Source organism: Boleophthalmus pectinirostris, unplaced genomic scaffold (assembly GCF_026225935.1).
Source record: "Boleophthalmus pectinirostris isolate CB_2022bp ecotype Guang Dong unplaced genomic scaffold, ASM2622593v1 HiC_scaffold_11, whole genome shotgun sequence".
In the NCBI taxonomy this organism is placed as follows: Eukaryota; Metazoa; Chordata; class Actinopteri; order Gobiiformes; family Gobiidae; genus Boleophthalmus; species Boleophthalmus pectinirostris.
In genome coordinates this window covers 10022669-10028934 of record NW_026570994.1, presented here as the reverse complement: position 1 = coordinate 10028934, position 6266 = coordinate 10022669, and the positions used below count along the sequence as shown (strand labels likewise).

Below are 6266 nucleotides of genomic sequence, written 5' to 3'. Positions count from 1 at the left end.
GTGTACATATGTGTGTATGTTTGTATGTGTGTACGTGTGTATGCATGTATATATGTATGTATGTGTGTATGTATGCATGTATGTATGTATGTATATGTGTGTATGTGTATGTATGAGTATGTATATGTATGTGTGTATATAGGCAAGGCAAGTTTATTTGTATAGCACAATTCGTACACAAAGTAATTCAAAGTGCTTTACAGAATAAGAAATACATTAAAATCATAATAAAAACAAATCAAAACATAAATAATCATGAAGATTAAAATTAAAAAAGAGAGACATAAATTGGAGAAAAGAGTGCGGAATGAAAACCTTTCATTTATATGCACAGTTAAACAGAAATGTTTTGAGCCTGGATTTAAACAGCATCACAGAAGAGGCCTGTCTCACATGTTCAGGAAGACTGTTCCAGGTTTTAGCTGCATGAACCTGAAACGCTGACTCCCCTTGTTTATATATGTATGTATGTGTGTATGTATGTGTGTGCATGTATGTATGTGTGTTTGTATGTATGTATGTATGTGTGTATGTATGTATGTATGTATGTGTGTGTGTATGTATGTGTGTATATATGTGTATATGTAAATATGTATGTATATATGTATGTGTGTATGTATGTATGTATGTATGTATGTATATGTGTGTATATCTGTATGTATGTGTGTACGTGTGTATATATGTATCTCTATATGTGTGTATGTATGTATGTATGCATGTGTATGTATATACGTGTGTGTGTGTGTGTGTGTGTATGTATGTATGTGCGTATGTATGTATGTATATATGTATGTATGTGTATACGTATGTATGTATGTATATGTGTGTATATCTGTATGTATGTGTTAGAGCCCGACCGATATATCGGTTGGCCGATATTATCGGCCGATATGGGTACATGGAGGCATATCGGCTATCGGCCGATATGCTTGCAAATAGGGGCCGATATTTCGCGTGGGCATGTGACACGTCTTTAAAAATCTTAGATTCTCTACATTATGTTCATTTAATCCAATTTACAGACAGATAAATGTCCTAATATGTGGCTCCACATCAGTATTTATCTACGGAGTCATTTGTCTTTTGTCTGTGTGTGCGTCCTTACTGTCCCTGAACACACCACAGAGTCGTGTCACTCACGTGCGTTTGTTTACACCCGCATACACAGATCCAAACATTGAGATTATATTCTTCAACAATCGGTTTGAGTCTGGATTAAAAGGACATTTATTAGTGCAGACTTGTGATGTGAGGAGGAGCCTGTGTGAGCGGTGAGTGTTGGAAATATGTCGACTTTGAAGCTAGTTTTGGTGATTTGTTATGGGTTAGCTGCTGTAGCTCCCGCACATAAACAGGCTGTTTTCTATTGGTCTGTTCTAAAGTGACTACATTGGCCGTATATTTGTTACTGGACCTGCATTGATATGTAAATGAGCTGTGAATAGACGTGTGAATTATGACATTTGCGCATATAATTAATTACCGCGGCGCGCACGTATTTACGGCTAAAGGCTAATAGCGCTAGTTTCTTTACTAGTTATGGGTCGGTCGCGAACGAAATGACTCTTAGATCCGGCTCTTTGAAGCGAACGACGGGAGACTGATCCTTATTGGGAGTCGTGTTTTCTCTTTCTCTCACTTTTTTTTGTCGTCACGCCGCGTGCAGACTCGTGGTAGTTTGACAGTGGCTGAAAACGAAACTTTGAGAAATTTGCGTGTACATAGGATTAAAAGCATATTTGGCTGTAGTTTAGCATAAAATAAATAAGTCCCGGGTTTAGTCCTTTTTCAGTCTTGGTTTAGACCTGGTTCAGTCCTGATTCAGTCCTGCTTTAGACCTGCTTGCAACAAAACAATCTGAAGAGCCGCTTGGGAGCCAAAAGAACCAGCAGCTTTTAGTGAGCCGAGCCAAAAGAGCCGGTTCTCTAAAAAGAACTGGAATACCCATCACTAATGTCTAGAATGTGATGCAAAAATGCCATTAAGCCAACCTACTGTCTGTAAATATGACGTAAAGAGGCAGAATAACAATAAATGTTGCCTAAATAAACCCAATTTAAAATCCACCAGAGCCAAACCTAAGTTTTTTAAACAATTCAACATTTACAGTGAATTTTTACATCACTAAATATATCGGCGATTATATCGGCTATCGGCAGCGCCAACTCCCATTATATTGGTTTCATATCGGCTATAGCAAAATCCATATCGGTCGGGCTCTAGTATGTGTGTATGTATGTATGTGTGTATGTATGTATGTATGTGTGTGTATGTATGTATGCATGTGTGTATGTGTATATATGTATGTATATGTATGTGTGTATGTATGTATGTATGTGTGTGTGTTTATGTGTACGTATGTGTGTATGTATGCATGTGTGTGTATGTGTGTACGTATGTGTGTATGCGTGTGTGTGTGTATGTGTGTACGTATGTGTGTATGTATGCATGTGTGTGTGTGTATGTATGTATGTATGTGTGTATATATGTATGTATGTGTGTGTATGTATGTATGTATGCGTGTATGTGTATATAAGTATGTATGTGTGTATATATGTATGTGTGTGTGTGTGTATGTGTGTACATATGTGTGTATGTTTGTATGTGTGTACGTGTGTATGCATGTATATATGTATGTATGTGTGTGTACGTGTGTATGCATGTATATATGTATGTATGTGTGTTTGTATGTATGTATGTATGTGTGTATATGTATATGTGTATGTATATATGTGTGTATGTATGTATGTATGTATGTGTGTATGTATGTATGTGTGTGTGTATGTGTGTGTATGTGTACGTATGTATGTGTGTATATGTGTGTATGTGTGTATATATGTGTATATGTAAGTATGTATGTATATATATGTATGTGTGTATGTATATGTGTGTATATCTGTATGTATGTGTGTACGTGTGTATATATGTATCTCTATATGTGTGTATGTATGTATGTATGCATGTGTGTATTTATGTATATGTGTATGTATAAACGTGTGTATGTATGTATGTGTGTGCATGTATGTGTGTATGTATGCATGTGTGTATGTATGTATGTGTGTACGTATGTATGTGTGTACGTATGTATATGTGTGTATGTGTGTATATATGTGCGTATGTATGTATATATGTATGTGTGTATGTATTGTATGTATGTATGTATGTATATGTGTGTATATCTGTATGTATGTGTGTATGTATGTATGTATTTATGTATGTGTGTGTATGTATGTACGTATGTGTGTATGTATGCATGTGTGTGTGTGTGTGTGTACGTATGTGTGTGTATATGTGTATGTGTGTGTATATATGTATGTATGCATGCGTATATGTATGTATGTGCGTATGTATGTGTGTATGTATGTGTGTGTCTATATGTGTATGTGTGTATATATGTATGTATGTATGCATGTATGTATGTATGTGTATGTATGTATATGTGTGTATGTATGTATGTGTGTGTGTATGTGTACACACACACTACACTATACCATACACTATACTATGTGTGTATATGTATTCAGTCCACTATATATTGTACTGTATATGTATATATGTATGTATTGTGTAGTGAAAGTTGGATGTATTGGAGAGTCAGTTGCCTGGATTTTAGTGTAAATAATAATAATAAATGCAACTGTAAATATGTGAAATAAGTACAAAATATATTCACACATACCTAAAAATACATCTAAACACACACACCTTCACCCTGTTCAAATTTCATTTGTTTATCTGCCTTAGACGCAGACACACAGGAACAGACGGCTGTATGGATGTGTTCTCTCTCTATGAGTAATAATGGCAAACATACACCGCCTACAGTCATTTGCATTTGCAGGCACAGGTATTTGGGCGTCTTCCAGAACGAGCATTCTCCACACAGCCTATCATTGCCTATGAATGTTCCTTCATTCTCAAAATCATTTTAGCCTAAATACCTACAGGCATCACGGTATGAGCAGACACCCGTGCAGGTCATGTGCCTTCTCAAGCCAGAAGGACCATTAACTTCTGCTGGATGTTATGAACAACAATAAAGCACGCGGGCATATGACTCCTATTGTGCCACATAAGCAGACACTCACATGGACACAAGTATCATCAGCTTTTAAACATGTCATGACTGCTACAGCAGTCTAACAAAAAAGTTCGGAACAACTGTAATTCCTAATCTAGGCTACTGAGTCAGCCCTTTCTAACAAAAACGGGAAGTGAAATGTGAGAACCTTTTGCATGCTTTTCCTTTACACTTCACAGAACTTAAATGAAAGAAAAAGTGAATTACACACTCACATTCAGTGCGTCTGGAGTCTTAATTCGGCCTATTAAAACTGCCACCCTATTTTTCTTGCGCACTTACCTTGTGTTGACGCGGTTCCAGTTATGTTCAGCCTCATAAATAGCGGCAGAATTTTGCGGACATGACGCTCAGCTGGTCGTGCAGTTGTGCGCGGACAGACGCGGTTTGACTGAGCTACTGGTGATGCTCATGTGACCCCGTGCGTCACGCCTATTCCATCATGCGCTCCGTATTCAGCAAAAGTATCAGGCTATGGATGGAAATTTCATAAACACTCACTGGTGCCATTTTAGAACAAAAGAAAAAAGTATTAAAACATCTAAGTCCAAGCTAAATCGTGCATGTTTTAGGATCTTAAATGAGTTTGTTGAGCAACTTTCATTCAAGCTTTTGTGCCATCAAATTTATTCTTGCATTTATGTTGGAATGCTGTTTCCTGATCAAAAACATACCCCAGAGTCTTATTTTGTTTCATTCACACAAATACTGCATATTTTGGATGAGTTCAAGAAGTGCTTCACTGTGTTTTTAAAGTCCTTACACTTTCACTATAAATTCAGCACTGGACTTGCCATTCTCTAGTGAACAAAAGGTAAAATATAGTTAACTTGAAAACTACACTGTTTCGTGACATTAAAATGTGAATTAGAGCATTTTGAGGTTTTGGAGATCTAGACAGATGTACTCAAACATGTGTGAATGAAACAAATAACAAATCAATCACACACCAGATAGATTCAAAACAACATTATTATTAAAATTCTGTATAATTTAAGCCATCTAGTTTTGTTCATGCTTTACTGAGGCTATTAAAAGTGCAGTATGGTCTTGAGGCGTCCCAGTATGTGAATGTGGAGAGCATGCTGCTACAGACAGTGACGCTGAGCAGTGGAGTGCTGTGGCAGGCCTCTGTGACTGATGGGTGAAATCTGCTTTTTCACACCAACCCCCGAATAGTCTCCAGACAGAACAGCCACTGTAGATACTGCTATCTTGCTTGATGGATGAGCCCTATTGACCTATCTGGATGTGAAAAAATATTACACACATTAACTAAATAATAATTAAAACAATAATTAAACAATTTGATACACCCTAATGTTACGTCACTTATTACACAACTGTATTGCTTAGTTAAAGGTCCTAAATTATGCAAAATGGACTCTTGTGAGCTTTCAGCCATGTTAGAATGTTATTAAAAACATACCTGGAGTTGTGTTTTGGTTCATTTACACATGTTTGATTATTTATTTTTATTATACGTCTGTCTCCCAATGCTCAAAATGCCACCTTGTGATGTCATGAAACAAGTTAACAGCTATATTTTACCATCAGTAGAGATTGGAAATCCCAGGGCTAAAATCATCCACATGATTCTATTGATTTATGTTAAAATGCTCTATGGAGTTTAAAGCACAATGGAGCACTTCCTGTATTACCACATGACATTGTGTGGTGGAACAGATTGTTTTCTGTTTGAGAGAAGAACTCAGCCTAAATATTCAAGGTTTGTGAATGAAACAAAACACAACTCCAGGTATGTTTGTGATGAAGCAACAACATTAGAACAGAACACAGCGCAAAGTTGGCCCTTTAATACAAGTCAGTGTGACAACTTATTAGTAGCAGCACAAGCATATCCAGATGCTGATTACTGTCTCACATGCTAGCTGTTTGCTTGGGTCACATGCCTGCCTCACTCTGCTGCACCAATAATCTAGAAGTTCCCTCACCATTACCAGTGAGTAAAGTTCTGTAAATGTATTTATTTTGCATTTTATTTAGTTAGTGTGGTGATTATGGTGGCACAAACACGGGATCATATGGAAGTCAAACACTGGATCATATGGAAGTCAAATGCTACACATTCTTTGCTGGTCACATGAGTTCTTCAGTTTACAGTTCTTCCACTAAATTCAAACAGTTCAGGAATCTTGAGTAGTATATAGGAAGCGGGTGCCTA

General features: G+C 36.9%; 1 protein-coding gene across 1 annotated transcript in view; it reads right to left on the bottom strand.

Annotated features, from left to right (window-relative positions):
• Window positions 1–4486, bottom strand: part of LOC110153270 (ras-related protein Rab-9A-like) — an 8734-nt gene extending 4248 nt beyond the window's left edge. Inside the window, exon 1 of the mRNA XM_020917152.2 lies at window positions 4364–4486. The gene's annotated coding sequence lies outside the window, so the exon portion shown is untranslated. The remainder of the gene's footprint in view (window positions 1–4363) is intronic.
• Between the last annotated feature and the right edge of the window lie 1780 nt (window positions 4487–6266).